Source organism: Macaca fascicularis, chromosome 15, assembly GCF_037993035.2.
Source record: "Macaca fascicularis isolate 582-1 chromosome 15, T2T-MFA8v1.1".
In the NCBI taxonomy this organism is placed as follows: Eukaryota; Metazoa; Chordata; class Mammalia; order Primates; family Cercopithecidae; genus Macaca; species Macaca fascicularis.
Window position 1 is genome coordinate 55,572,367 of NC_088389.1, and position 11,930 is coordinate 55,584,296.

Below are 11,930 nucleotides of genomic sequence, written 5' to 3' on the forward strand. Positions count from 1 at the left end.
CACGTATGTTCATTGCGGCACTATTCACAATAGCAAAGACTTGGAATCAACCCAAATGTCCATCAGTGACAGACTGGATTAAGAAAATGTGGCACATATACACCATGGAATACTATGCAGCCATCAAAAGGATGAGTTTGTGTCCTTTGTAGGGACATGGATGCAGCTGGAAACCATCATTCTTAGCAAACTATCACAAGAACAGAAAACCAAACACCGCATGTTCTCACTCATAGGTGGGAACTGAACAATGAGATCACTTGGACTCGGGAAGGGGGACATCACACACCGGGGCCTATTATGGGGAGGGGGGAGGGGGGAGGGATTGCATTGGGAGTTATACCTGATGTAAATGACAAGTAGTTGGGTGCTGACGAGTTGATGGGTGCAGCACAGCAACATGGCACAAGTATACATATGTAACAAACCTGCACATTATGCACATGTACCCTAGAACTTAAAGTATAATAATAATAAAAAAAAAGAAAGCCATCATCCTTAGCAAACTAACACGGAAACAGAAAACCAAACACCACATATTCTCACTCATAGTGGGAGTTTAACAATGAGAACATATGGACACAGGGAGGGTAACAGCACACACCAAGACCTTTCAGCCTGGGGCAAGGGGAGGGAGACCATCAGGACAAATAGCTAATGCACGCAGGGCTTAAAACCTAGGTGACAGGTTGTTAGATGCAGCAAACCACCATGGCACATGTATACCTATGTAACAAATCTGCATGTTCTGCACATGTACTCTGGAACTTAAAGTAAAAATTTAAAAAAAAAAAAAAAAAAAAAAAAAAAAAAAAAAAAAAGAAATCGTTATGCCAATATCCTTAATAAACATATATGCAAAAATCCTCAACAAAATACTAGCAAACCAAATCCAGCAGCATATCACAAAGCTACCACCACGATCAAGTAGCCTTTATTTCTGGGATGCAAAGTGAGTTCAATATGTGCAAATCAATAAGTGTGATTCATTACATAAACAGAACTACAGAAAAAATAATTATTTCAATAGATGCAGAAAAGGCTTTCAATAAAATTCAACATCCTTCAATTTAAAAACTCTCAACAAACTAGGCACTGAAGGAAAATACTTCAAAATAATAAGAGCCATCTATGACAAACCCACAGTCATCATCACACTGAATAGGCAAAAAGCTAGAAGTATTCCCCTTGATAATCAGAACAAGACAAGGATGTTCTCTCTCACCACTCCATTTCCACATAATACTAGAAATCCTGCCAAAGTGATCAGGCAAGAGAAATAAATAAAAGACATCTAAATAAGAAGAGAGGAAATTAAACTATCCCTTTTTGCAGAAAATATGATTCTATATCTAGAAATAGTCTCTGTCCCAAAACCTTTTCTTCTAATAAACAACTTCAGCAAAGTTTCAGAATACAAAATCAATGTACATACATGAGCAGCATTCCTATACACCAATCGTTATCTAAGCCAAGAGCCAAATCAGAAATGAAATAGCGATTAAAACAGTAAAATACCTAAGAGTACAGATAACCAGGGAAGTAAAGGACCTCTGCAATGAGAATTACAAAACATCTCTGTTCAAAGAATTCAGCGATGACACAAACAAATGGAAAAACATTCCATGCTCATGAATAGGAAGAATCAATATAGTTAAAATGATCATACTGCTCAAAGCAATGTACAGATTCAGTGTTATCCCTCTCAAACTACCAATGACATTTATTTTTGTTTTTGTTGCATTTGCTCTTGGGTCCTTAGAAATAATCAGCAGAGTAAACAGACAACCCACAGAATAGGAGAAAATATTCACAAACTATGCATCTGACAAAGGACTAGTATCCAGAATCTACAAGGAACTCAAACAAATCAGCAAGAAGTAAACAGATAATTACATCAAAAAGTGGGCAAAGGACATGAATAGACATTTCTCAAAAGAAGATATACAAACAGACAACAAATATATGAAAAAAAATACTCAACATCGCTAATCAGGGAAATGCAAATTAAAACCACATTGAGATACTATCTTCTGAAAGAATGATTGCAATTAAAAAGCCAAAAAATCAATAGATGTTGACATGGATGTGGTGAAAATGGACCACTTTTATATTGCCAGTGGGAATGTAAACTAGTAAAACCACTAGAGAAAATAGTATGGAGACTCCTTAAAGAACTAAAAGTAGATCTATAATTCATTTCAGCAATCCCACTACTTGGTATCTACCTAGAGGAAAAGAAATTATATGAAAAAGATACATGAACACACATGTTTATAGCAGCACAATTTGCATTTGCAAAGATATGGAACCAAACTAAGTGCACATCAACCAATAAATGGATAGAAATGTGGCACATACAAACCATGCAATATTACTCAGCCATAAAAAGGAATAAAATAATGTCTTTTCAGCAACTTGGATGGAGCTGTAGACCATTATTCTAACTGAAGTAATTCAGGTGTGGAAAACCAAATACCATATCTTCTCACTTATAAGTGAGTGAGCTAAGGTATGAGGACACAAAGATATACAGAGTAATATATTGGACTTGGGGACTCTGGGTGGGGGAGGTTAGCAGGGAGGTGTAGGATAAAAGACTACAAATTGGGTACAGTGTACACTGCTCAGGGAATGGGTGCACCGAAATCTCAGAATTCACCATTAAAGAACTCATCCATGTAACTTAAACCACCTGTACTCCCCAAAAAACTATTGAAATAAAAATAAGAAAATCAGTAAATTGAAACTCAAGAATACCTACCGATGACATTCTGCACAGATTTAGAAAAATATTTTAAAATTCATATAGATCCAAAAAGAGCCCAAATAGCCAAGGCAATTCTTAGCAAAAAGGACAAAGTTGGAGGCCTCATGATACCCAACTTTACAGCCTGCTAGAAGGCTATAATAACCAAAACAGCATGGTACTAGCACAAAAACAGAGACATAGACCAATGGAACAAAATAGAGAGGGCAGAAATAATGCTGTACCCCTACAATCATTTGATTTTTGACAAATTCAGCAAAAACAATGGGGAAAGGACTCTCCTCAATAAATGTTGCTAGGATACCTGGCTAATCATATGCAGGAGATTGAAACTAGACCCTTTCCTTATGCCATATACAAAAACTAACTCAACATGGATTAAAAATTTTAACGTAAAACATAAAACTATAAATATCCAGGAAGATAACCTTGGATAGATCATTCTGGACAGAGAACCTGGCAACAATTTCATGACAAAGATGCCAAAAACAATTGCAAAAAACCCCCAAAAAATTACAAAATGGGACCTAAATTAAACTAAAGAGTTTCTGCACAGCAAAGGAAACTATCAACAGAGTAAAGGACATACAGAATGGGAGAACATATTTGCAAAGTATGCATCCAAAAAAGTTCTGATATACAAAACCTCTAAGGAATGTCAGCAAGTCATCAAGCCAAAAACAGACATCCCCAAAAAGGGGGCAAAGGACATCAGCAGGCACTTCTCAAAAGAAGACATACACAGGGCCAATAAGCATGTGAAAAAATGTTCAATATCACTAATTATTAGATAAATGCAAATCAAAATCATGGTGAGAAGCCGTCTCATACCACCTAGAATGGCTAGTATTAAAAAATCAGAAAATGACAGATGCTGGTGTGGTTATGGAGGAAAGGAAATGCTTATACACTGCTGGTAGGAATGTACATTAGTTCAGCCATTGTGGAAAGCAGAATGGTGATTCCCCAAAGAACTTAAAACAGAATTAGAGTTCAACCTAGCAATTCCGTTATTGGGTATATATTCAAAGGAATATAAATCATTCTACCATAAAGATACATGCACATGTATGTTTATTGCAGCACCATTCACAATAGCAAAAACATGGAATCAACCTAAATGCACATGAACGGTAGACTGGATAAAGAAAATATAGTACATATCCACTACCATGTACTATGCAACCATAAATAGAATAAGATCATGTTTTTGGCAGCAACACAGATGGAGCTGGAGGCCATTATCCTAAGCAAACTAATGCAGGAACAAAAAACCAAATACTGCATATTCTCACTTATAAGTAAGAACTAAGCAACAGGAACACATGAACACGAAGAGGGGCATAACGGAGATCAGAGCCTACTTGAGGGTGGAGGGTATGAGGAAGGAAAGAGTAAAAAAAAGTACCTATCAGCTAGTATAATTATTACCTGGGTGATGAAATAATCTGTATATCAACCCTCATGACACACAGTTTACCTGTATAACAAACCTGCACATGTACCCTGGAACCTAAAATAAAAGTTAAAAAAAAATTAAAAAAAAGCAAAAGGATTAAACTGTTACGTGCATGTAGTCATTGTTTAGTGAAATAATGTTTAATGAAATCATTCCTTAGACATGCTTACTTATTATTTATACTGAGTTCAAACATGCTAAATTAATTGTAGTGTTTTATTTTTGCCAATAGAGCATGACTGTATCAATAAGAATATTTTTTAAAAGCCTCAGGAGATGGCATACAACATTTCTTTAATATCCTGATATTATTGGTTTGAGTAAAATGTACATTTAAAATGGAGACTAATATTTCACTGTAAATGCTAAAAAATATTGAGACTTAACAGTAAAAAATAACACCAGTGATTATGAGAAAAAATGTATTTTAACTCACATGTAACTACCCACATGTATAAATTAAAATTAGGAGCTAAGTATTAAATAAATAATTGGGCTACTTTTGACAAATATTGCATGATAGAAGATGATTACTTTATGTTTACTTTTATATCTCAAATATGAAGATAGTGACTTTGCAGTGACATCAGGAATGTATCAAATTTTCTAAGGACATATATTAATCCCTTTGTTTATGCAATCTTGTAATACATGAGCTCGGATAACCAATCCTAGAATAAACACAGGCACAATTTGATAAACTGATTCTATTCAAGTATGTTCAGTATGTTGAATAGTCTCATTCTCACTGGTTCATACTTCCACTAACTGTTGGGTGGTGCTTCTGTCTCTCTGTTCTATCGTATTGTTCTCTACCAGGTTATCTGTTAAATATCTGTACACTGTGATGAACTAGTTTTGAAGAATCTAATCTAATATGAACAGTGACTGTCATCTGGGACAGGGGAGCATTTAGTGTCCAAGAATCACGTTTTCTTGAATCTGACTGTGGTTTCTGAGAAGATGGAGAAAAGAAAACCCACTTCAGGGTTTCGGGGCAGCCATGAAAACTCATGCTAAACAGACCGAGGGTAACTTTACAGCTTTGATGAAAAGGTTTTAGAATGTGATTAAGCATAGAGGTTTTACTCATAATATTCCTATAATCCAAGAGTAGCAAAGACAGAAGATGCTCTATTATGAATATATGCCTTTAATAGAACCAGAGTACAATTTGTTGTTTCATGACTCACGAAACAGAGGAAATCTTTTCCTGTCTATATTCTCAGCCTTTGCCTATGTTTCAGCCTCAGACAAGCCTGTACTTTCCATAAAATAAAAAATACAATTCTATTTTTGTTTCCTCTCTTATTTTACCCCCACCGTTATGCACCACAACTAAATTGACTGCGTATCTTATTCATTTTGTTTGTTTGTTTGTTTGAGATGGAGTTTCACTCTTGTCTCCCAGGCTGGAGTGCAATGGTATGATCTCGGCTCACTGCAACCTCTGCCTCCTGAGTTCAAGTGGTTCTCCTGCCTCAGCCTCCCTAGTAGCTGGGGTTACAGGTGCGCACCACCACGCCTGGCTAATTTTTGTATTTTTATTAGAGACAGGATTTCATCATGTTGGCCAGGCTGGTCTTGAACTCCTGACCTCAAGTGATCCACCCGCCTTGGCCTCCCAAAGTGCCGGGATTATAGGCATGAGCCACGGCACCTAGCTTTATTCATGTCTGAATCTGAGCGTTCAACTCAGTGCCTGGCATTCAGTAAGTATTTGATGAAGGCTTCCATTCAATTCAGTTTCTGGTGATCAGCTTAATAGGCATTTGATAAATTCTTACTGAAGCAATATATAGTATTGTATATATACAAAATATAGATAAAACAAAGTAACTACAGTTGCCTAAAGATGTCTTATTTATGTTATTTTAGTTTATTTTATTAGATTTTGATGATTATCCTTGCTTTTCTGGAAATTTCATAATTGGATATTCATTCATTAACTTGGTTCTAATTTTGTTAAGCCATATTTTTTCATTAGTAAGCAGACAGCACTTAAAAGAATAGACATTACTCATGGTCTTAAGATCAAATTTTATAATCCAGTTTATTGATAAAATACCTGTGCCCAGTAATTATTTTAAGTAGTATTTATTTAAAATATTTTTGATGAATTATATGATGCTCCAAGTCTAAATTAATTCTCAAAACCACATAGTGTTAAATGCTTCAACTTCCTTATTTTACAAATTTGTTTTCACTATATTAGGCCTTTCCAACCTTTATATGTTTTTAGAATAATCAATTTTTACAAAATTGCTACTGAGATTTGATTGAGACCTTGTGTAATTATAAAAATCATTTTGGAGAAGATAGACATACTGAATATGAAATGATAAAATGATTAAATTTATGAACACAGTATGCCTTTTCATTTACTTAGTTTTTCTAAAATTTTACTTATGAATTCTTGTTTTTTATTGTAATCTTGTATTTTTTGTTACATTTTTTCCTATTTTGTTTTAATAAATTGTAAAATGTGTTTTTTATTTTTAATTGTGTTTGCTAATACATAATTGGGTTATTTGAACAGTACATTTTCAGAGATGATGGTTAATGATCAATTGCAAATACTAATTTTGCAACACTATAGTGTATTTGAACAAGAATATTTGCTGAACTAATTCAGTGATGATCTAATTGAATTATTGATACTGAGATCTGAAATAATCTAAAAACAATTGTAATAGATCATTCTGACACTGCTATCAAGAATTGCCTGAGACTGCATAATTTACAAAGACAAAACAGTTTAATTGACTCACAGTTTTGCATGGCTGGAGAAGCCTCAGAAAATTTATACTCATGGCGGAAGGGGAAGCAGGAATGTCTTATGTGGTGGCAGGTGAGAGAGAGAGTGTGTATAGCAGGAATTGTCAAACACTTATAAAACCATCGGATCTTATGAGTGTGCACTATCATGAGAACAGCATGGGGGAAACAGTCCCATGATCCAATCACCTCCCATCAGGTCCCACCCTTAACAATTGGGAATTATGGGGATTACAATTCGAGATGAGATTTGGCTGGGGAAAAGAGCCAAACCATAGCTAAATATTCTAAAATAATTAGAAACATTTTCAAGAAAGTTTATCTCTGTTTATTAGAACATAAACTGTATATACTACTATTATTTTGAATATATTTAATTTGAATTTGGTTGAATTTTTTGATGTGGAACCACAGGCACAGAGGATCAGCTGTATGTGTGTGTATATATATAAAACACACATATATGTATGTTAAAATTATTAAATTGAACATTTTAATATGTGTAGCTTATTATATACATTTTGCCTCAACAAAATATTTTTGAAAATTAAAATTTATTACAAACAAAAAACCATGGACTGTATAAAAATATTTGTATTTACTTCCATATTACCTATTTTTTTGCTACCCAGTCAAAATTTCTCAACAAAATTCATAAATTAAAACATTTTAATTTAGTGAAATAATTGTCTTCCCAAATTATCATTTAAGGATAGAAGTTTCCACATCATATGGCAACCTCAAAAAGCTTTAAAATCTGTATCTCACCTGATGATTTTTACTGAAATTACCTAAACTCAAAGAATTCAAGGAATGAGAAACCTTAAAGGTTAAAATATATTTAAATAATGCAAATATTAAAATATTTATTTATTTATTAGAAGCCTAATCTCCTTTATTCATCACAAAGTTTTTGTACAGACCTTTTAAATATATAAAGCATTGGCCAGAACTCTACTTACAGACTACGAACTTCCATTAATTCCCGTGTCTTTAGTTAAAATCATAGCCATATTCACAGGGGATACAAGTGAAAAGGAGTGAGGTTCTAATAACTACAATGAATAGGGATTCTAACAGGATTAAGCCAGGAAACCATATTTCTTGCCTGCTAAGCGTAATATGAATTTTCCAAAGTACAGGGGGATAAATAACATGATTAGAGCCTTTGGCAGGCCTCTGAAATGGGTAAGCAAACATTTGCATTTACTTGAGATAAGTATGCTTGAATGACATGTACTTGGAACCAGAATATGGAAGAGTGAAACTAGTAGAAGCTTTCCAACTTCAATTTTAAAATTTCCAGGTTTTCAATAGAGCCTGTACTACATTAGCAAAGAGCATATAAAATGATTACAGAACAGATGGTTTTTTAAAAAACAAATTGGCAGGTGACGGCTATGTACTTAATATATCTTTGGTTTAAGAAGACTGGAATAATGATTAGAGGCCAAAGAATCCCCAAAATGTAAATTGCCATTTGGATTCTACATGATTTATTTTCTTTGTCTTAGTGTGTTTGAGATGCTTGTTTGGCTTAGAAGCTTTGAGGCTCTTGTTGGAGGTTGTTTATTTGTTTTTGTTTGAAAGAACCTGAAGGGTGGCAGAGCTTAGGCACTCTCAGATTCCGATTAGTTGTACGATTTCTTTTCTTATTTGATGTTGACTGAAGTTTTGCTGAGTTACATGCTGTGATTATCAAAGACTTCTTCCAAGTGGGAGTCCTGCTTGGAGATGATTCAGAAACTGGAGGAGGTATCACAGAATCAAGATGGATGGCTTTAAAAGCTGCAAGGACATGAGATGAAATGTACAGCTTCCAACTCTCTTAGCCTGGTCTACTGTACTAGACTGGAGAGGTGTCTGAAGAAAAGTGGGTATAAACTGCATGTCACTAATTTTATCACTTGGCAAATGATAAGGCTCTTGAGCATTTACAGTCATGTTGAAGTTTGTTTCAGAAAATGTACTCTTAGCCACATCCATTGTTAATGTGGGCCTGATGAAAAAGGCTGGTTTTCCAAACCATAGTTGCTTTCTTATTGCAAGTCATATGTAAAGCCTTCATCCAGATATGCGAAGCCCTGACACATGTCTTGGATTGCACCTTTGCTGGGGATCTCCCTATGTTGTGGCTATATTCATTCTCTCCTGGCATGGTCTGTTGGTCTGGGAAGGCTGCTGGAAGGTTGTAGTACTTGAGGAGGAATTTGTTTCCAGGGTGTTTTGGTATATTTATCAGTATGTGTGCATTTTTCCTCCTTAATTTTTGGTGGTGGTTATAGTAAATTGCAAGCTGAAGTTCTATTTGTTGTATCTTTTCATCTTTTGTGTTTATTTTCTCTTTAACTCATTTTATTTCATTTAATAAATCTTCATTCTCCTATACTTCATCACCAACTTCTGGTTCTGTACTAGATGGCAATGATAGTTGAATATCATGCCATGCACCATTTCCTTCATGCTGATGCAGGAGGTGTTTCAGCTTGAGTAACTGAGTTTTTACAAAGGTCCAATCCTGAACCATGTGTTGGAGGGTCATCTCATTCAGCATCACTGCATTTTCTGGTACATCTACAAACATTTTCTGAACCTGGAAAAGGGGTGTCTCTCCATAGCTTTCAAAATGACCCAAAGAAAGTTCACTATAGGGAGAGCCTCCACTCATATTACTTTTTCCATGATAATTATAGTGGTTAGGATGACTGAGATGGTAGTGTTCCTGTCTACTCAACTTCTAGGGTGACCTTTTCCAAAATTCTTCCTGAGGCTGTTGAACACTTCTGTCTGGTCAGTCAAAGCAGTTCATATTTTCATGCTCCACATTTTCAAGATGTGTATCATAAAGCCATCATCTTCAAATTCACATAATTCAAGATTATTCAAAATATGTATGCTGTTCATTTCATAGGACTCATAACTCCCAATTGGATAGACATTTCCAGTGGGTTCCAAGCCCTCTTCTTTCCACATGTATGTTCCATTACAGCTATCAGATGGAGAGTCCAAATGAAGAACCAGCTCTAAAATCTGTGTCTGGTAAAATCAAATTATTCCTAGAAGTATGTTTTGTATATTCACTCATGTTAGAGATGTTTATATCTATTTATCAGTTTCACTGAATGATTTTTCATTTTCCTTGTGAGAATCAGATATATTCTGGGGTGGTACCTTTTCATATTTTTCTTCTTTGAGATAAATTTCCTCTAGAGTTATTCAAGTTCTGTTGAAGTCTTTTGCACCTATTAAATATTCTCTGAAGTCTTCACTTAAATCATTGTTATCAGAAGATGATAAAGAAGACAAGGAAATATTATTCACACCTTCACTCAGGTATCTATTTTAGCATCATGGTTCATGGTCTGTTCATTTTCTGTTCTATAACTTTCATTATCAGTTAATTATTGGTCCTCATTAGTAGCTTTATCCTTAGCCCAAACTGTAGCATCATCTTCTACACATACATCAGCAGGTGGATTCTTATTTCCATTAATTGTGATCCATCACAGTCCCAGAAACTTGAGGCCAGCTTGATTTCAGTAGAAAAAGACGAACCATCCAATAACCTAAAGTGAAAGTTGCACCTGGGCCATTGTAAAGCCAATGTCTTTACACTAGCAGCATAAGACCTAATAAATCCTTACCCCAAATGTTCACTCTCATTTCATACTTCTTATTGCTGATAGTTTCTTGTTAGCATACATGAGTGCAGAGGTACTCTAATGGATAGCTGTTAGTATTTACAAGACTGTAATATCTATAGCTATAATTAAGGAGTGTGATCTGGTTATAGATGAAGGTGCAAGAAATGAACTCTGAATGGAATGTGAACAGTTGTGGGACCTTACCATTTTTGTCACTAGTAATATGCATAATATTGTCTGAGGATTGAGCTAAGCTTTTTCTAAAACTACTTCTAGGAGCACAAGAGTTTGCTCTAGGTCTTTGCGTGCTATTGAAATTCAGTGGGTTTCCATAAATTCCATTCAATGGTGATTCTGGAGCACTGACTGAAGAATATAACATCCTTCCTAATAATGTGCCTTTGAAGAATTTACCCAAGTTAGATGGTCCAGAAAAAGTCCTTTGGTTTAACACCTCTTCAGATGACACATAGTGGATGGCTTTGCTAACTTTGATGTGTATAAAGAAACAGTTTTCAAATCTCCCTTTATCCTGTCTTTTTTTTTCCAGACATTACTTGAATAGGAACATGTTTTTCAGGATCAATTAATTAATGATGAATTTTGAGTCTTATTAGGCTCTTCAGTACCTTGTGTACTAAGTCGGTATTTATTTGCTTTTCTCCAGTTAAATGAATGGGATGATGGACAATCAGAGCCATTGTTTATTATGTAACTTTTGATGTTACTACTCTTAGAAGTTCATAATATATGAACAGTTTTCCCATTTGACATTGGCTGCACTGTACTTCTGAGAGATTTTGTTCAATACTTTGGTAACTTAGAATCCAAAAATGTCTTGATCAGTGTTTCTCCATCCATTACCTATGAGGTGCATTTTTTTCTTAGAATTTAACATAATGTATAGGGGTGAAACACCAACATTCCAATATAAGATCACAAAGGATCTGTGCATCAGTAATTTCCACACTGCTAAGGTGTAGTCTAGAAACAGCAACCCTAACCGGATGAGCAGCCTACTAAGATGAAATTGCAGTTATTGAAATAGAAACTCAAGCTTAGACAGGAAGAACCACCTCAAAGGAGTAATTCTTTTCTTAAATTGGTCAAGAAAGTAGGTGCATTTAAATACACACGTGTGTGCATACACACACACACACAGATATACACACATATATCTACACACATAGATATAGAAAAGAGAAGGAGATTTGAATCCACAACAACTGCGGGATCCACCCGTTTTATCTCAGAATGTACTCTAGAGTATGTCTTTCTT

At 34.9% G+C, this 11,930-nt stretch overlaps 1 pseudogene; it reads right to left on the reverse strand.

Annotated features, from left to right (window-relative positions):
• Positions 1-8,413: 8,413 nt before the first annotated feature.
• Positions 8,414-11,512, reverse strand: LOC102124642 (serine-rich coiled-coil domain-containing protein 2 pseudogene; annotated as a pseudogene).
• Between the last annotated feature and the right edge of the window lie 418 nt (positions 11,513-11,930).